The 21,112-nt window shown below is 36.8% G+C and overlaps 1 long non-coding RNA gene and 1 pseudogene across 2 annotated transcripts; both read left to right on the top strand.

The window, feature by feature from the left end:
• Positions 1 to 2,453: 2,453 nt before the first annotated feature.
• Positions 2,454 to 6,902, top strand: LOC117907418 (annotated as a pseudogene).
• A 5,997-nt stretch (positions 6,903 to 12,899) lies between these two features.
• On the top strand, positions 12,900 to 20,824 carry LOC117907419. 2 transcript variants are annotated; one of them, XR_004649994.1, is made up of 5 exons: positions 12,900 to 13,286; positions 13,368 to 13,529; positions 14,475 to 14,537; positions 14,616 to 14,911; positions 20,478 to 20,824. It is a non-coding gene; the product is annotated as an uncharacterized LOC117907419 (long non-coding RNA). The 2 variants fall into 2 exon arrangements; XR_004649993.1 differs by lacking the exon at positions 12,900 to 13,286 and having other exon boundaries at positions 13,296 to 13,529.
• Positions 20,825 to 21,112: the final 288 nt, after the last annotated feature.

The raw sequence follows: 21,112 nt of genomic DNA, 5'->3' as shown, positions 1-21,112 counted from the left end.
CCTGAGTCTTATAGCCCTGAGCTATCCTTTTTCCCTTAGGCCCTGAGCTCGCTAGCCCTGAGCTATCATTTCCTATAGACCCGGAGTCTTCCCAGCTCTTAGTTGAGCTTTCATCATTTGGTCGCCCATGAGTGGTTTGACCTGGAGTTTGCGTATCGCATTCTCCTTCTAGCCGATCAGTCATAGAGCCCGGAGCTCATAGCCCTGAGCTATTCATCGATCCAGAGTCATTTTCCATCTCGACCCAGAGTCATTCATAGCACCCCGAGCCCTGAGCTCACGGCCCAGAGTCATTTGCACCACTCACATCCCTGAGATGTTTCGTTTTCATCATTCTAGCCACTTGTGAGTGGCCTCGACCCGACACCTTGAGTCGGAAAATATCCTGATCGGCTATCTATTTAGAGCCCGGAGCTCTCGACCCAGAGTCATTTTCCATTTTGACCCAGAGTCATTCTTTCCTATTTAGAGCCCAGAGTTCTAGACCCAGAGTCATTTTCCATGTTGACCCAGAGTCATTCTTTCTTTTTTAGAGCCCAGAGTTCTCGACCCAGAGTCATTTTCCATTTTGACCCAGAGTCATTCTTTCCTATTTAGAGCCCAGAGTTCTAGACCCAGAGTCATTTTCCATTTTGACCCAGAGTCATTCTTTCCTACTTAGAGCCCGAAGCTCTCGACCCAGAGTCATTTTCCATTTTGACCTCGAGTCATTCTTTCCAATTAGAGCCCTAAGCCTATGACCCAGAGTCGTTTATCCCATTTTAAACCTAGACTCGTTCATTTTGTCCTGGACCCATATTCATTCATCTCATTCGTGACTTTGAGTCACCCTTTTCACTTATTTCCATCTCGTTGCGACCCCATCTTTTGACCTTACCTCTTCATGTGCTAGGACAAAATCTCTGGTCCTTCTTTAATTCTTCGGTATAGTTCACTTCATTCCGCTCATTATTCGTGTTTCTACTCACATTCTCTACACTCGTGATCTATACCGAAGAGGGGCATATTTGTAGACCCTCAATTTTGTCCCTTTAGCATATGTCTTTAAATTCGTTTTCGGTGTTCTACAATAGTTCCTTGGTGGCCCATGGCTACTCATACCACTTACCTTTTTCTGAGTCACCTCGGAGATTTTGGTTGAGGGATTATTTGATCCCTTATTGTGACCCTTGGCAGCCCTAACTTAGACTTAGGCTTTTCTTGTGTTTTTTTTAGGATAGTTTTTTTAGATACCCTTGGCTCATTTAGTTAGGCCCACCTAGTCTTCACCTTAGGCCCATTTAGGCACACTTGGCCTATTCGGACATTTTTAGCGTGACTTGTATGACTTGTGTGGTTGCATAGCTTGTGGGGCCCATTTTTGTATTTATTTGTTTATTTATTCATTTATTTATTTATTTATTTTTTTACCGTTTCCTAATTTATTTACTTACTTATCTATTCATTCAATTATTTTAACTTCAAAAATTTCATGTTTTTTGCAAGGAAAATTACCATTGGAGTTTAAGGAAGGTGGGACTCTCCTTTGAAGGTTTTGGAGGGGAATTTGAATTGGAAGATTTAAAAAAAAAAGAAAAAGGAAAAAGGAAGAAGAGAAGAAAGGAAATAGGAGAATTTTCCTTTTTAGGAACAGATTTAGGCCTTTGGGGGGTGAGATATATAGGAGAGAAGAGAAATTCTAAGGAGGGAGGGATTTTTTTTTTTTTTTTTTCTGAAAATTTTTCGTGGAGAAGAACAGAGGAAACGGAAAAGAACAATTGCAACCAAGGCTGTCCAGGTATGCTTCTCATTACTTTTGGAATTCTGACCTATATTTGATTTTTCCACGTGAATACTTAATGGTTTTGTTGATTTTGTGTGGACGAAAAGGGCCACAATTTGTTTTGTTGAGATCGGATGCTTGATTGTTTGCCCTGTTTTAGTTTTGGATGTCATTAATGTCTTCGGAAGCATATAACCCCATGCCAGAATTAATCATATTCTGTTCTTCATTTAAATCATATTCTGCGTTTTTTTTCCCTCTGTTTTTTTTTAGCCCATGGATTAATATCTGAAGTGGAGGCTATCCATGTTTATTGATCAACACCTTCTGCCACTTCCTTCTCCAAGTTTTACTTCAATTTTTTATTTTTATTTTTTTTATCTATATTCTTTTCCCGCACGGTGTTCGAACTCTTGCTTTTGTATTTGGGAGTACGTTGAGGAATGATTTAAGTGTTGATACACGGGATGAATCGTGTAGTAGTCCCACTCGAATATTTGATAACTGATTCCGAGAATCTCAATTCCCGGAGTTATCTGCAAGCGCATCTCCCAAGCGTTTCTGTCCGCAAGAATAGTGGTCTCAAAGAAAGCAGTTTGACTGATAAAGCAGAGGCAAAGGGGCTCACTGCATCTTGTCACTTCCTACTATAAAGAACAGAGTAGTTGAATAGCTTCAATTCCTTGGAGAAAATTCAACCCATCTATCAGGACACCCAGATTCGTCATGCCAATTGGCTGCTAGAATTGTGTCTGACGCATGAAAAGCTGAAGATTGAAATTTGAAACCCTAGCCTCATCTGAGCCTTTCTGCAAACCATCGTATTGCGGATTTGGGGCTGAGGCGGTTGAAGCCGGATGTAGATGTCAATGGTGGCAGTGGAATTAATGCAAATAAGGGAGATGTGATTTTTGAGGAAACGGGGTTTGCGTGTTTGAGGAATGTAGCTTCAGAATCTCCGGAGATTTTTGATGCTCTGTGTTGGAATATTCAGAGGTGGTTTCAAGGGATCAAAGGATCCAATACAGGTTTAGCAATTATTATAAAGAACAGAAAGAAGGAAATTGATGCAATTTCTGGAACAAGTAAGTTCCAAATACCCCGGTTGGAAGAGGATTAAAGGCTTGAAGTTTGATAGTGGAGTCTTCTACCATCGATTCATGTGTATTAACGTAAGCTCCGTGACTTGTATAAAAAAATTCCGGTCGTTGAAATGCTCTTTAATTTCAAATTTCGCTCCAGAATCAGAGAAACCCTTGCTAACCCTCATAAACTTAGGGATTTATTTGAATTTCGTGCATGTGTAATTGGCGTTGAGGTTGGACCTGCTTGTAAACCCAGAAGTTCTTTCCAATTTCCCAGTTATGTACTTAACACATTTTTCTCGTCATTATCATCCAGAAAACCCTAATCCTAGTTCTCATTCAAACCCTAGTTTATATGGCGAGAGAGACGATTTTGATGCCATCGGAGAAGGGAGTGACAGATTTAAGCAAATGGGTTTTGGGGAGTCTAGGGATTTAGGCCACTTCGGAAGCAGACTTGATGATTTGGATGATAATGAAGAATCGAGTAATATAGAAGAAGGTGGTAATGACCATAATGATGACGATTTAATGGTTTTGAATTCATTTACTGGAGGTTACAGACAAACAGAAGGTATTAGAAGATTCGAGGGAGGCGAAGATGAATCTAGACATTCTTTGGTAAGAGGAATATGTAGGTTAATTGAACTCCGATCAGCCTGGAACCTGAAGCTTGAGGGGGAATTGAGGCATTTGCTAAGGAGCCTGAAGCCCAGGCAAGTTTGTGCAGTTTTGCAATTGCACTGATGAGCGGGTTGCTTTGAGATTCTCCTACTGGGCTGACCGGCAATGGCGGTACCGGCATGATCCCATTGTGTACTATGCAATGCTTGAGATTCTAAGCAAGACAAAATTGTGTCAGGGGGCAAAGCGGGTCCTTCGACTTATGGCTTAGAGGAGAATTGAGCGTCGGCCTGAAGCATTTGGTATTGTGATGGTGTCATATAGTCGGGCAGGCAAGTTGAGGAATGCAACGTGGGTTTTAACTATGATGCAGAAAGCAAGAATTGAACCTGATTTGTCAATATGTGATACTGCAATTCATGTTTTGGTAATGGGAAATAGGCTGAACAAGGCAGTGAGGTTCCTGGAACGAATACAAATTGTTGAGATTGCACCTAATGTTATCACCTATAACTGCTTGATTAAGGGGTATTGTGATTTGCATTGACTTGAGGATGCAACGGAACCGATTGCTGAAATTCCTTTTAAAGGTTGCTCTCCTGACAAAATTAGTTGCTATACTGTGATGGGTTTTCTTTGTAAGGAAAAAAGGATTAAAGAAGTGAGACTGTTGATGGAGAAGATGTTGAAGGTTAGTAATTTGTTACCAGACCAGGTTACATATGACACTCTTGTCCATATGCTCTCCAAGCATGGCCATGGGGATGAGGCTCTTGAATTTTTAAGGGAAGCAGAAGAGAGGTTAGTAATAATGGTTGCATTCCTGATGTAGTCACTTACACTTCTGTTATCAATGGGTTGTGTCAGGAAAGGAAGGTGGATCAAGCTAAAAAGATGCTTCAGCAAATGTACAAGCATGGTTGCAAGCCAAATACTGTATCATACACAGCTTTGTTAAACGGGCTTTGTAAGAATGGGAACTCATTGGAGGCAAGAGAGATGATGAATATGAGTGAGGAGGAGTGGTGGATTCTAAATGCTATCACATACAGCGTTTTGATGCATGGGTTTTGCAGGGAAGGGAAATTGTCTGAGGCCTGTGATTTGGTCAGGGAGATGATTAAGAAGGGTTTCTTTCCAATACCAGTTGAAATTAATTTACTGATTCAGTCTCTCTGCCAAGAGGAAAAGGTGGATGAGGCCAAAAAGTTCATGGAGCAATGTCTGAACAATGGATGTGCTGTCAATGTGGTAAACTTTACTACTGTAATTCATGGGCTTTGTCAAAAGGATGACTTGGAAGCTGCTCTCTCATTGCTTGATGATATGTATCTAAGTAACAAACACCCAGATGCAGTTACATATACAACCATAATTGATGCACTGGGAAAGAAAGGTAGAATAGAAGAAGCAACTAAACTTGCAATGAAGATGCTTCGGGTGGGTTTGATTCCTACTCCTGTCACATATCGGACAGTTATCCACCAGTATTGTCGGATAGGTAGGGTGGAAGATTTGTTGAAGTTATTAGAGAAGATGCTTTCAAGGCAAGAATGCAAGACAGCATATAATCAAGTTATTCAAAAGCTTTGTAGTTTTGGAAACCTCGAGCAGGCCTATAAACTCTTGGGCAAAGTTCTCAGGACAGCTTCAAAAATCGATGCCAATACTTGCCACATGCTTATTGAAAGTTATTTGAGCAAAGGGATTCCTTTGATGTCATATAATGTGGCTTGTCGAATGTTCAATCGGAATCTGATTCCTGATCTGAAGCTGTGTGAGAAGGTGATTAAGAAACTAATGTTAGAGGGAAAATCAGAGGATGCAGATGAATATGGATATTTTTTCCGAGTTTGAGAAAGGAACTGCCTAGGCATTAGGACCTGCAACATTTGGCCAGATTGACAAGAACATTACTCAAAATGAACCTGATGTTGATGGAGTTATGGCACAAAAAGAACACCTCACTAAGGAGAATGATAAACAAAATTCTGAAACAGAGAGAAGAATAAATGAGCAGATGCAAGTTTTCAAATTCAGAGGCTTCACTTAAAGGCTCATCCCCATAAACCCTTTCTGCCCCCTCAGTTTTCATGTTGGTTGCAGTTTCAAAGAGTATTGCTACTTTTCTTTACATATTCAGCAATTAGGTGTAAGATCATGATTCGAACAGCAGTTTCAAATGATGATGAAGACAAGAAAGCTCTACAGATAATCAAATCATACCAGTTTTTAGATGGCATTGAGAGCAGAATCCTTGGACACAGTGCTGGTCAGGATTCGGCTAATGATGTTTCATATAATAAACAACAGGGGAATGGTTTAGACAGAAGCGAGTTCCTTCTCAAGAGTTCCTATTTGAAATTGTTCCAGTTGGTCAATCACATGCTATTGTTCCATGCTCAGATACAGATGACAGCAGCCAGTTGTTTCTGCAAGATGTATCAATTTATAACAAGGGTGCAAACTCGGCAGATATAAATGTGCATAAGAATAAGCTTGAATCAACATATTCGTGTATACCGTTGGAATACTGTCCGGTGGTTAAAGATTGATGAAAAGGCTGACATGTACAGTTTAGGAGTTGTATTCTTTGAACTATGGCACCTGTTTGGAACAGCAATGGAGAGAAGCATCGTTCTTAATGATCTGAAATAGAAGGGAGAATTCTCTTCTTCTTGGATCGTTGAATTTCCTGAACAAGCATCCTTTTTGCAGTACTTGATGTCTCCAAGTCCATCTGATCGTCCAACTTTGAGCCTTTCATGTGAAGGATCTAGAGATGTCAGCAAAGGAAGATAAATCGGAAAGAGATAATCCATCCCAGAAAACGAATGAACCTGAAAAGAATCGATCGAATCAGAAGTCATTTGTCAAGAAGAGCGTGGAGGTTTTGAAGTCACTGGTAATACCAAGGATTCCCATAATTTTGTTATGGAAAATCTGCTAGTAAGGGACATAGGATGGTTCAATCAATTTTGACCTCCTTTATAGCTACCAGAAAATTGCATTACAATTAATAAGAATCCCACTTTACCTAAGGAAACTGATGATGGGCCCTGCGTACCAAAATCCAAGAGAGTCATTCAGATTCTTTCAATGACCCCACTGCCATGTTTTTCAAATCTGCACATCTTTGCACCATGCAAGGCGGTTATATCAGTCTCAATTTCAAGAGTAAACGGATGTAGTATTTCCAGTACCTCCAATAGTGGTTCAAGCTCTTCATCAAGCGATTCAGGCTCAGGCACTTCTTCAAACGGTAAATCAGAATGTGATTCCTCAACTTCGGTAATGGCCCTGCTGAAGATAGCTAATGTGGTCTTATAATGAGAACCCCCTGCTCCGTATAAGAGGAAGGTCTTGATTCAAGGTAGAAAGAGACATGGTTTAATCGGTGACCAAGAGATACCTGGTTTTCGAAATGGCTTGGTTCAGATTTTGCAGCTGTCAGTAGAGACATTCTGACCAGAATTATGTATTCTAAACATTTGGGCACGCGGATATGGTCTTCGGAAAATGAGAAGCGCAGTTTTAAATGGAATGAGACTGTTTTGAGAAAGGGAAAACTAGGTTCTTGTGACTGCCAGCTTTCAGGTCTCATTTCATATTGTTGATTTGCAACCAATGAGCTCTAAGCCTTGCAAGGAAGGTAAAATCTACAGTCAATGAATGAGTTTGAAATTGAAGATAAGGTGACTGGTGTATATAAGACATAAACTAGTAATTTGATGATGTCAACGTTAATTCAGCAAACATCTAATGCTACTGGAGATGAGAATGATGAATGCGGGGTTCCCCCTCAAATGGGTCCTACCATGCACTGCATTGCTGGAATATTCCACCTTATTCTTCACAAGTTTTCTTTTTCATATTCCAAGAGTCTCAAAAGGGAGAAGAAAATTCGGTGCTGATTTGATGCAGCTTCATTTTTTATGAGCTCCGATTTTAGAAACCTGGTTGTGGATGCCAATCTGATCTATTCATGGTGTTCGTCCCGAAAGTGGTTTGGGGAATTTATTCATGGCATAAGAAATGCTATATGAACACATCAGTGTGAAGTTGAAGCATTGGATCAGAAAAGGGAGGAGACGCAAGTTCCACTTGATCAGGAGGAGCAGAAGTCAGCTTCTTTGAAAGGAAAGTTAAATGTTGCAGTTAGAAAAGGGAAGTCCTTGGTGCAACATCGGGATAGTTTGAAACAAGCTGTTGAAGAGATGAATACCAAGGTGGGACACTTGAAATCTGAGATTGCATTTCATGATAATGCTCTTGCAGAATATGAACAAAAGATCAAGTACTTATCCACCTACCCGGAAAGGGTAGAAGCCTTAGAATCTGAGATTTTGTTATTGAGAAATCATTTGACAGAAGCTGAGGTTGAAAGAATATACGTTTCGCATGGCATCTTCAGGGAAGACCCGCCTAGAAATGCTGATATTTCTGTAGCTTCCAGTGGCTGTAGGATGTGAATTGATACATTTGGAATCCAACAGTTGATGGACATGCCAATTTCAAGCCTTCTAAGGAGATAACTAGAAGTCAGGAATTCCTCATTCCAATTATAGAGACTATCAAATGCAAAGTGCCTTTAACTAAGCTTATAGAAGAGAAGAATGAGGAGTAAAATTGATTTAAAATCAATGTTAGAAGTCACAGATAATCAGGGATTTGATTTGGAGTTGTATTTTCAAACTTAGATGAAATGTGACCTACATCAGCTCAATAACATACAGAAGAAAGTTTGAGATGAAAGTGAATCTGTTTCAGAAACAGTCTCAATAAATATCGAGAATATGAAATTAAGGTTTCTGAAGACCTTCCGTTTGATAAGGATCAGGAAAAGCTGTTTGAGGGGACTGTATGGAACAATCTTGACCCGTTTGAAGAGTACTCAGATGAACAGATTTGGGAGACTCCGGATAAGTGCCAGCTCTAGGATAAAGTCAGGAAGAAATAAGGAAAGCTAGATTCTGCAGTTACTGAGAATGGAGAGAATTGGAGCATGGGTCAGAGGCAGCAAGTTTGTCTTGGCTGAGTGCTACTCAAGAAAAGCAAGGTCCTGGTGCTTAATGAAACATATATGGAAAATGAAGAAATCGGTGAAGACATTAAGGGATTGAAAGAAAAGCAATTCTGACGGGTTTTCCGAGAAGAAACATGCTTGCAACAGAAAGAGCTTAGGGTATTTGAAATTTCTGGATTGGTGCTGCTCAATGAGAATATGCAGCAAATCAATCCAAACGAACCACCAAAAGAAGAATGCATTACTCTAGATGAAGTATCACGGTTAGAGCATCAAAGAAACGCGTCTGCAATGAAACCTCAAATTCTCCAATAGAAAGTGACAGAATCACGAAGCAGCCAGTAGGGGTTCCTGAGGGAGTTGAGAAACCTGCAGAAGAGTATGAAAACAACAAAGAACTGATCATAAAGAAAGAAAGAGACATCGGGGAGTTTCCAGTCGTATCCATTGAAGTTGAATCGGTAAATAGGAACAGCATTCTGAGACAATACTCGCTGAAAATCCTAGAATGACAGATTCTGAAGTACAAACTAAAACTGTAAACCTACAGGTGGTAGAAGGTTTCAGCAAAGACTCTGAAAGATTTCCCATCACAAGAGCAATGGAAGTAGAGATGCTACAGAAACAGAGTGGTGAAAAGAAAGTGGATGTCTCAGCTCTGTATATGAAATATCAGAAGAAATTAATAAGGAGGTCATAGAAGATGCTGACACTTGCTCTCACGATATTAATGCTGCATCTGAATGTAGGGGGATTTCAAGGAATTGGAAAAGGTCCGGGAATGCAGTGATGTAAGGTACTTAAATGCATACGAGAGAGCAGAAGGAAAAATCCAGAGAAAATGACAGCAGTGCCTGCAATCACCAACAGTGCAAACTTGGTCATAACCTCCGACCTCGCTCCAACGTGGTCACTTTGCCTCACATCATACTCCTCCTATTGTTTCTTCTTCTTTTTTTGTGATCTTATACGTCTTAAAGCCGGATTTCAAAACCTTTTTCTATCAAAAATGAATTTGGCTTTCTCTAAGGTTCCTTAGAAGCTTCTAGGTATAAAATCCCAATTTTAACGTGCTATTTGCTGCCATTTTCCTTCGGGCATGCACTGTCACTGTTTTATCTGATTTTTAACTATTTTCATGATTTTCTTGATTTTCAACAAGCATGAACAAACTTCATGATTCCAAACAATGGAATTTATGGAATCAACTCATGCGAAATTAATTAGGGCTTTGGTGGGGGCCCGACATTCATGATACTCACTTCAATACTGTTTGCTTGATATGTTGATTTTTTATTCTTCTTGATGAAATACTTGAATTCATTTTATATTTATTGTTGAGATATTCTCGCTTCCCATAGACGTGTGGATGCTCGCTAATCAGGTACACACTTCCCACCCCCCAACTTTGAGATTCTATGAATATGTATGTTATCATGAACCATGACCATGTTTGATGCCATATTTGATTGTGTTGATGCTTGTTTGATCATCTTTGATAAAATACATGTAATGTGTCATATTTCCAAACTAATCTCCTATGTTTCATGATAGCACTTGAGAAGCCGTTCAGGTACGCACTTCGACTCTCTCTTGTGGTTGGTTTTCTTATTAGGCATACAATATCTAAAATCACCTAGCCTACTTAGGTATCCATAATTAACCGATTAATTGCCACGTTTCCCTCAATTTAGTCAGTAGAGACCTTTTTAGGGCTTAGAGGGGTGCTACCTCCTAGAGGTACCTTCCCAATAAGTAACCTGATCCCCGGACCTAGACTCGGGTTTTTCAAAGACATGCCTTTTATCCAAAAATTATGGAGTCACATTTTAGGGTTTTTCTTTCTTGTTTTATTTTCCCTTTAAAATAAAAATAAAATAAGTGGCGACTCCAACTTTTCTAAAACTAATTTTTCACAAATAAAAAAGCGAGTCTCGCCGATCGAGTGGGGACGCACGTGAAAAATGCGGGTCCACAAATTGGCGACTCCAACTTTTCCAAAAATTATTTTTCAATAATAAAAAGCGAGTCTCGCCGATCGAGTGGAGGCGCACGTGAAAAATGCGGGTCCACACCGGGCCACACATGAGTGTTGCTAGAATCCATTGTTTAGGTCAATGTGTGAATGATCTTTGTTGTTTCATGGTTTAGAATGGAATTTTGATTTGATTTAACCTAAGTTTTTACCTAAAAAGCCGTTTGATAATCCTATGATAATTGGCTTTGAAATCATCATTTTTATTTTGATTTATGAGGATTTGATTTTATGTATTTTTGTTTAGTTAATTCTTGGGAATCCACATTTCATAATTCACATACATGCATGTTACTTAAATAGGAAATTGTATGATTTAATTGGATACTCACTTAGGGCTCTTTAGGCATTTATTTTAGCGTTTAATTCAGGCATAATTAATCATCTATACAGCTGTAAATTTGTTCCATGTGTTAGATTACAATTAGCTTATGTTTAGAACACTTTTTCTCTATGATTTGATATACATATAACATTTAAATTGTTGATCTTATATTGGTTTTATTTAAACCTTTATTTAGGAGTCTTTTGATATTGGGATTTGAAATCAAAATAAGACACAATAAACCACTTAAATGGCTGCAGGTTTAGTTTGTACAATAAGTTATAATTCATACATCGGATCGCCTAATTCTAGCACACAAAGACACAGACACACATAGACACACACACACACTTGTCTTTAGGTGCTTTCTAGTGGTTCTCGATTCCCATGTGTTTTAATGATTTAGAAAAATGTTTTCGATTCTCCTAAAACAAAATGAGTTCGCAAAGTTCTATATTTAAATTAATCTTAGATCAATTAGGTAATGAAAAGTTTACTTTTTAAAAGACAATGCTACCTATTTTATTCGGTATGCAACTTTCAAAAGTTTTAACAATGAGTTATGGTTTTGAATAAACACAAATTAAAATTCATAACTCCAATCAATGGAGTTTATATGGATGAATTCGTGGAAATTAAAACAGGATTTGATGGATCCCTACATACAGAGTTTTCCAAAATATGGTTAATAACTAACATTGTTGATAGTTCATTATACCTTTGAACTTGTAAATTTGAATTTGACTATTTAGAAACTCTTTAAAATTTTTCTAATTATTCCATGGTGCTGTAAACTTGTTGAATTTGATTTTAGGATTTTGTTTGAGGCAAAAATAATAACCCAATTAGAAGATATAAATCAATCTTTTAGTGATGAGGATTTTAGTATATGTTATGACATTGTTGCTTGTGAACTAATCTTCTTGTTTTATGGAAGCGCTTAACAAACTATAAAGGTACGTTCTTCACTTTTTGTGATTATTACTTATTGAGAGTGCATGTTTTAACATATACTTTGATCCTTGGTATCCATGGATTTACCCATTAATTGCCATAATTACTTCAACTTACTTAGTAGAGACTTAGCTTTTAGGGCTTAGAGGGGTGCTACGGTTGTTCGCCGTACTTTCCCAATAAGTAACTTGATCCTCGGGCCCAACTTGGTTTTCACCATGGTTGAAAATTTCAGAAAAGATCGAGGAAATTTCATGTTTCGGCGAGGAGTGATACAAAAAATGGGAAGTAATAATCGGAAAAAATTGACGATTTTCGTTGAAAAATCGTTGAAATATTGGATTTTTACTGATTTATCGATGTTTTTGCCGATATTTTGGTTCAATTAGCGCGCAGTGGCTTGGTCAATGTGCGGTCAAACGGTCAAACCCTCCAAAATATCAAATTGTTGTGCAGGTGCTAGGGCTCGAACTTGAGCCCAAACCAAAACCAAACAGCCCTGGTCGACCACTAGTATAACTTGTCATTTGTTAAAATATGAGCACCAGATAAATTTATAGTATAACTATCATAAAACAAAATATTAAAAGAATATTTTAATTAACAAATTAATTCTAATTATTTTATCTTTAGATTTCATTTAATTAATTACTAAAAATATAAAAACTATCGTTATAATTTTTCTTAAAAGTTTTTTATATTATATATTAATTAAATATAAATATTAAAAAAAAATATACATATATCATCATTTATTTTATTTTATTTAAAACAATTTAAATTAAATGGATTATAATTTTAAAATTAAATATATTATAATCAAATATCATAATATTATTTTCAAACAATATTTAATGTAATTAAATAATAAATATATATTTATAAAGTTCATATTTTTTATCGATGCATACGATATTATTATTAAATATGATTAATTATATCATATACATATATATATATATTTTTATAAAACAACTTTAAAGTGTTTATTATTGTTTATTATATCATTTTTAAAGTTTTTCTCAATATTTTCATAAGTTTTAATCAACTGTAGGTCTTTCGAATTTTTTTTCCAAAATATCTGTCGATATATCCGTAAAATCGAAATGCCGATATTTTCATAATTGGTTTTCACAAACCTGTCTTAAAAAATTAAAAAATATCCTTGCTATGGAATAAGTGGCGACTCCATTATTTAAAAAATTATTTTTTCACACATCGAGTGGGAATGCATGTGAAAATGCGGGATCGCATTTGGCCTATGTGTACATATCCTTGCTTCACTCAAAACCTAGAAAAGTTGAACTTCAGTTGAATCTCCCATATTGATGGCCTAGTGAGCACACAAACAGAGCATATTTAAAACAACTTGTTGCTCAAGGCCTTGGCTCATTGAGTTTTGTTCTAATGTTTCAATTATTTGTGGTTTTTTTCAGTAACAAACAACAAAAATCAGTGTTTGAATTAAATTTAAGGTCAAATTTGGTCCTAACCATTATGCATTTTTGAATGTTATCTTAAAATAGATCTAAATAGAATGTGTTATGTGGATCTAGGTTGGAGGTCAAACAAGCAGCAGAGGGAACCCAAGAAGTCCCAGGACTAGGTTAAGCTCGTGTTTATGGCATAGATGAAGTGTGGGGACTGCTTCAATCTGGCAGCTGAATTAGATCTGTTGGATCCACTAATGCTAAAGAGCTCATCAGCTGCTCTCACTGGTAATTTTCTGCCCTCTGAATAATTTATTTATATAGAGTCAGCTAACCATGGATTTCTTCTGGTCAACAAATTAGATAATGTGTTATATACATCCATGAACATGCATAACCAAAATCAGGGCAGTTCATTAGTTTTGTGGTTCACAGTATGTTAAAACTATATTTGATAATATTAGAGGTTGGCCAAAATATCCCTTTTATTGTGGTAATGATCAAATAATCTTGTTGAGAGAGTGACTGTAAAGGGGGAGAATTTAGTGAACTGAGCTTTTTATGCATGTGTTAGCCTTTTGATGTGGGTTCTTCTCATGTCTGAGTGGCTTGGCTCAATAAGAAATTATTGAAATCAGGTTTACCTTGGCCACAATTTTGGGTAATTATGAAAAGCTGCTCCTGAATCTAGGAAGGCAATAGTTTTAATGATAAATTCATTGTTAATCACAATTGTTAGAGAAACATTCCATTTTTGAAATATGACCCTGTTTATAGCATTGATGTATGAGTCTTATAATTCTTCATTAACCTTTGAGGACTGGAATATCTTGATTCTTATTACTTAAGATCTTATTAATTAGATCTTGGAGGTTTGTTACATCTCTGTTGGTGTAATGTCTTAATTCTTGGACTCTTAACTTATAGTGTCTTATTTATTCTTGAAGATCTTTAAGTTTGTCAATTTGTTCACTTGTCATAACAAGGGACTAACTATTTAATTAGAGATGGTTCTTTGTGAGAGAAGAAAAAGAAAAAAGATAGTGAATAATCATGGAAGAAATTCAGACATAATTTGGTTAAATATTTCTGTTGGGCATGACACTTTGTGTTCTCCTGTCCAAGAGGCTTAACTGCAGCAACACATATTGTGCACCTCCTTTAGGTTCTTCTACTGTCAAGAAAATGCATATTTTGCTCAAATTTATTGTTTCTTACATAACTTGGCTGCAGCAAAACGTAATGAAGAAATTGTGAGGTTTCTCATTCAACATGGAGCCAACACTAACTGCATAGGTGATCGACTAGATAATCCCTTCAAAGTGAAAGCTCTGGTTGCTTGCTGCTCATTTGTTCAGTTCCCATGCGTTGCAGATAATTTTTGAAAATTCACCTCTTTTTGAGGCTGTCAAGGCTGGGCATGATAGCATTGCTTTGCTTCTCATCAAGCATGGCTCAACCTTGAATTTGGAAGATGCTGGATGGTACCTTTGTAAGGCTGTAATGGATAGCAACATTGATTTATTAAAGCGTTTGTTGGAGAATGGAGTTAACCCAAACTCAAGGAACTATGACCTACAAACACCTCTACATTTTGCAGCAGCAGAAGGTTTGCACCTTGTGGCAAATATCTTGATCAAACTTGGAGCAGATGTTCTATCCAAAGACAGGTATTTTTATTCCCTCCTATAATGGGCTCTGTTTGTCTTAAATCCTACATTTTAGAATTTATTCTGATGATTTGGAAATGAAGGGAGATCGAAATTCTAAAGACTACTTGTTGGGAGAATTGGCAATTAAAATTGAGAAGAGATGGTGCAGTTTACCAACATTCCATCAAATGACAGTTGACATTGTTTAAATGTGTGGGTTCTACCATTTGCTATCTAAATGCATTCATACATTTAGTAGTGCTCAGTTTAGCAATGTTTTACTACTTATTATTCATGATAGAATTAATGAACCACACTAGAGCTTAGGAATAATCAGAGAGAAAGAGAATTAATAAAGAATGAAAATAATAGAGAAAGAGTCCCAAATGGAGTCTTAAATTCTAACAAATGTAATGTAATGGATGATAAAACATTCATATTTGTTGAGAGATGGGGCTATTTTTTTTAAGGACTTGAAGCCTCCTAAGTTACTCCTTAATGCCATGTAGCTCCCCATCTTGAAACTATCTTGTGAAACCTGGGTTCCATACAACCTGCCTGCTGATGACCTCCCAAGCATTCACCATCCAAACCTCTTTATTAGAAGCAAAAGAGGAAAGGGAGAGAAAAGACTCCTTTAAAGGAGCATCTCCACACCAAACATCATACAAAAATTTCGTTTTTCTTCCATTGCCTACAACTTGTTCTTGCCTTAAAGGCTTCCAAACCTCCTCTTATCGCCTTCCACAAGCCAACACCAAGGCCCCTCCCTTCCTGCAAAAGAGCACCATCCTCTAGGTTCTCCCCCAAACTTTCCCACTATAACCAATTTCCAAAGTAACCCCCTCTCCAAAACAAATCTTCAATGGCATTTTCCAAGGAAAGCTTTATTGAGAAAGGACAAGATGTTAATACCACCTAGCCCTCCCAATTTATTATTTTTGTAAATGGAACACCAATTGACTAGGTGAGGTCTTTTCTCAAGGGTTCCTCCCCTTTTGAGAAGTCCTATTAAATTTTTTTCCAATCTTAAAGCCACCACTTTAGGAATGACAAGAAACTACAAAATATATAGGCTAGCTACAAAGAATACTTTTAAATAAAGTGAGTCTACCATCCTTTGATAGATGTTGTCCTTTTCAAAGGGCAAACCTTTTATCGAACGTCTCATCAATTACATCCCACACAAATGGTGACTTGAATAGAGCACCCAAAGGCAAGCCTAAATAAGTAGTTGGAAGCTTTCTTACTTTGCAACCCATCAAAGAGGCAAACTCCTCAACATTGGCACCTCCCCTACAAGAATCATTTCGCTTTTATCCAAATTAATTTTCAACCTTGAAGAGGCTTCAAACCAAAATAGAACTTAACTCAAGTAAATCAATTGGTTTGAGCAAGGCCTACAAAAGAGCAGGGTATCATCTGCAGATAGGAGGTGAGAAATCTTCACTCCCTCTCCTCTTTTGCCTCTTACCTTAAAGCCTGAAATGAAATGTCCCTACCTTTTTAAAAAGAATATTGAGGATCTTGATCACTAACACAAACAAATAAAGGGATAGAGGATTCCCTTGCCTTAATCTCCTTAAGCTTTGAAAGAAATAGAAGGTGATTCATTAACCAAGATTGAAAACCTCGTTATTGAAATGCAGACCCACTTCCACCCAAAACCCATTTTCTGCAACACCGCCAAGATAAAGTTCCAGTTTTTTATCCTTTTGCAAACTATGCTAGAAAGTTTTTGAAAAATTTTCTCTTGAATTTTTTTTTTTTATCAGAAACAAAGAAGATTATATTAATAAAAGAACAAATACAGAAGAGAAAAAAGAGACAATAAAAAGAGAAAAAAACCAAGGGAAGGATGAGAGGTCCTTCCTACACAAATACCAAGGAAAAACACCCAACAATAGAACTCTAAAAACAAAAGAAACCCCAACAATCTTCAAACTCTTGAAACGCAAACCCCAATCCAATTGAGTTGTAGAATGCTTAGAGGAACTCCTCTAAAAGCTTCAGTACAAGAAGCCCATAGAGAAGAATAAAACCGGATCAAATCCCAAACCATCTCTTTCGTTCTCCCTTTATCCTCAAAGATCCTATTGTTTCTTTCTTGCCACACCATCCAAATCAAAGTAAGGCAAGCAATTTGCCAAAGTGTCTTGCCTCTTAATGAGTTCCCCAAGCCTTTAAAAGAAATAACCAACATGTCCTCAAGGCTCCTTGGAGGGACCCAAATCATACCTACTAGATTGAACAACCTGTGCCAAAGTCCAATGGTAACGGGACAATGAAGAAAAAGGTGATCAATCGACTCTCCATTTCCTTTGCAAAGAATGCACCATTGAGGACAGAGGGCTTTATAGGGTCTTCTCAATTGCAACTTGTCATTAGTGTTTACCTTCCCATGTGCTACTAACCAAGCGAGGGCCTTAACCTTTGAAGGGACTTTTGAGCTCCATAAAAACTTGGCCGGAAGGAACATTAAAGGATTTGAAACTTTTGACAAGGCATAGAAAAAAGATTTCACTGAAAACGAGCCTGACAAAGACAAATTTTCTCTTGAATTTGAGATTCAAATTTTAGTCGAATTTCGGGGTCACCAGGATTAGAGGAGATTTCACTAAAGAACCTTTTAGATCCTAGTGGTGGAAATTCTGACTTTGATAAGAAGGATTTATCTTTTTCTTTAGTATCTCTCGCGAAGCTTAAAGAAAATAAAAGATTTGGTTAACAATTTTTAAAAATATGTTTTTAAATTTGGCAACTTGAATATTTTTAATTTATTTTTTTTATTTTAAAAAAATAAAAATTTATATGTAATATTCTATTTTCCATTATTTGTATTATTTCTCTGTTATTTTTAAAAGTAACTCTAAAAAAAATAATAAAAAATAATTAAAATATTCTTAAAAAACACATTAATTTTTATGTTTTTAAAGAAAGACAATGGAAAGGACAAGTGGTGGAGGAGTGATTTGTTGTATGTTATCTTCCATTCTTTATTTGTCCAAACCGTTTCAAATGAGATGTGGGTGATAGATATTTGAAATTCATCAATTTAAGAGGGTGGTTGGGCTCCTTACTTCTCTAAGGCTTGTAATTATTGGGAGGTCGAACGTGTGGGGGTGGCTACTTTTGAGACTTTAAGAGAAGAGGGTATATAGGGATTTGGAAGAAATGGTGCTTTGAACAAAGTCAAAGAGTGGAAGGTTTTTTGTTAAAAATCTTGCACTATGATTTAGAGTCGAGTGATTTAGTCCTTTTTCCGATGAGCTTCATTTGGAGTTCCTTTGTGCCACCTAAGCTGAGAGTCTTTGCTTGGGAGGCAATGAGGGGAAAAACCTTAACTTTAGATTAGGTTTAAAGGAGAGGGTAGCCTTTAGCAAATATATATTTCTTTTGCCAAAACAAAGAAAAATCCATTGACTACATCCTTGTTCACTGTGTTAAGATAAGGTTTCTATAAGAATTGCTTTTTACTCTCTTTGGTGTGTTTTGGGTTCTTTCCTCTTCGGTTAAACTCTTCTTAGTTGGCATCGTTCTTTCCTAGGCAAAAAACACAAAAGGACTTGGAAGCTACCCCCTTATGTATTTTTTAGATGGTTTGAAAGGAAAAGAATAGAATTGTTTTTTATAATGAGATGCTTTTGAACCAAAGGCTGAAACACTCTTTTGTTTGAAAATTGTGGTCATGGACTAAGAGTATTTATAGATGAGGATCTTTTGTCTTGAATCGATTCTATTAATTGGTTGGGCTCTAAATGAGGATGAGTATTGTTTTTTGTAGTCCTTTTTTTTTAGTTGTGCTTTTTTGGGCGACTAATGTATGCTTCCTATAAACTTTGGATGTTATTTTGACGCTTCCTTTTTACATATACTCTTTTATTTCACCTATCAAATATATATGAAAGATAATTCAGTCTATGGGATATGTATCTTTGTAACATGTGAGAGGGGCCCATAAATTGCAACATAAATGCATAACAATATAAGCCACCTATACCATCAAGATGTCTTGACATGTTATAATGCTAAACCTTTATATTACCTAAACAGTCTCTCCCTACCCCTATTCTAGTGTTAGTGTTGGGATAAAAGTACATCATGTGTATATGTCAGATATTGTATGCTATGGTCAAAATTATGGCTGTGAAAATTTGTTATATTTGGTATCCTTGAAGAAGATGTCATATTTTTCAACCTCTGACAATTTGCCATTAGGATCATAAATCTGTGTTTGTTTGGATGTGTGTGACTTTCATTTTTGAGGTTTTTTCTTGAATTATTCAAATGAACTTGCCATATAGCTTGTCATATTTTTCAACCTCTGACAATTTGTCATTAGGATCATAAATCTGTGTTTGTTTGGATGTGTGTGACTTTCATTTTTGAGGTTTTTTCTTGAATTATTCAAATGAACTTGCATATAGCTTGCAGAATTTTCTAAGTTGATTAGGGTAATTTTGTACTAAAAGTGAACAATGCATGTGAACCTGACCCATGTTCATTTCTAAATTATATGATATGTTCTGGTGTCTCTGTCAAACATGACCAGAAGGTTCTGGACCCAATGTCTCTGGAAAAAGGATGAGTTCTGGACATGTCACCAAATCTTTCATACAAATAACAACACACATTTTAATCATTATACAAAAAATGTGAGCACATAATGGTTCATGATAGGTAGATTGGTCGAAACTACATAAATTGTGGGATACTATATTTGGATATAAAGGTGAAGTTATTTATGAGTAATGATAAAGTTTGTTAATCTCCTAATAGTAGATGCATTTATGTTTAAAAAGAGGGCCATACATTCTGATTTTGGTGTCAATTTCAAGCCTGGTCGAGTTTAGAACATGATATTGCAGTATTTGTTAACCAAACCGTGCACACACATATGCACAACGTCCACGGAATGAACGCTCAAGAATTCACTCATCAAAAGAACAAGAAGTGTTATAATGGTGAAGCTCTAAAAAATAAAAAAACACCTCTCAATTACGGCCACTCTCTCTAAAAAACAAAACACTAAAACATAAAAGAGTTAAATAGATATGGGAAAACTCGTCATTCATTACATAAAAGAAAAAAAAATTCCCCAGGGGTATTGCCCCCTTTAAGCTCAACCCCCGGCATCCCGAGCGGAAACACAATAAAGCTAATTCAGGCTTATAATCTGACAGTATTTTGCAATTTTAGTGAAATACCAGAGTGTAAGTGAAAGAAGTCAGTTGAAATCTGAAATCAAATGAAATGTCTAGACTTCTCTGTTTGTTGAAATTTAAAACACTGATGAATTTGAAAACCTTTACCATTTTAGCGTTCTTAATTTCTCATATAGGAATGTTATATTTTGAAACATGGGTGGGAGGGATTTGCTCATGTTTCACTCCATTGTTGGAACCAGAACTTGACACCAATCCCCTACTCTTATGTTGATCCTTTGTCTGAAATTCTGAGTGTTATGTCTGGCTTGGTTGCTGCAAGGCCGCAATTACCTTCCCATCAGATTCCAAATGCTGGCTTGATTTGAACCAGAAAACCATTTTTAGCAATTTAATTGATAAGATTTATTGTGATTCAGGGTTCTTGGAAGCTCTCAGGTTGGTAAAAGCTGTCATTCAGAAAAAGCCCTTTCAACTGATGAGATGGCTCCAGCTTCTCAATTGGGAGGGAGAAATGATTGAAGAACAATGTGGGGACATTCCTTCAGTAGGATTTGAAAATTTGTGCTCTATGTTTAATCAACACAAAGACAAGGCAAAAGTTGCTTTCATGCACATTAAGTCAAAATTCTGTTGTGAGGTGGTATTTGAGGATGTAATAGACAGCTATGGGATGGTGCTTGAGAAGTACAAGAAGACCAGAAAGCAATATATGAATGGGATGCTTTCACAGTAAAGGACAATAGATGTGAAGATCGTTGTCTTGGATTACCTCTTTATTTTATATCATTCTTCATTTTTCTGTCTTTTCAGGTAGGCAGTCTTTGTGGGCAGGATACAACCAGTTGTATTCAGCGTGATGAGACCTGCCATGAGTCACCCAAGGCTGCAACTCCGAAAGGGCAGCAAGTGCTGAAGCAAAGGTTCAGTTCTCTAAGGTATTCCCTTCCCTCAAATAAAAGTGGGGACCTAAATGTTTTTAAAGCTTCATTTGTAGGTTTCTCTTCATCCACACCATTATGTGAGACCATATGTCTCATGAAACCAATAAAAA

This window comes from Vitis riparia, chromosome 18, assembly GCF_004353265.1.
Source record: "Vitis riparia cultivar Riparia Gloire de Montpellier isolate 1030 chromosome 18, EGFV_Vit.rip_1.0, whole genome shotgun sequence".
Lineage (NCBI taxonomy): Eukaryota > Viridiplantae > Streptophyta > Magnoliopsida > Vitales > Vitaceae > Vitis > Vitis riparia.
Note: the sequence above shows the minus strand (reverse complement) of the source record. Positions and strands in the feature narration are given on the sequence as shown.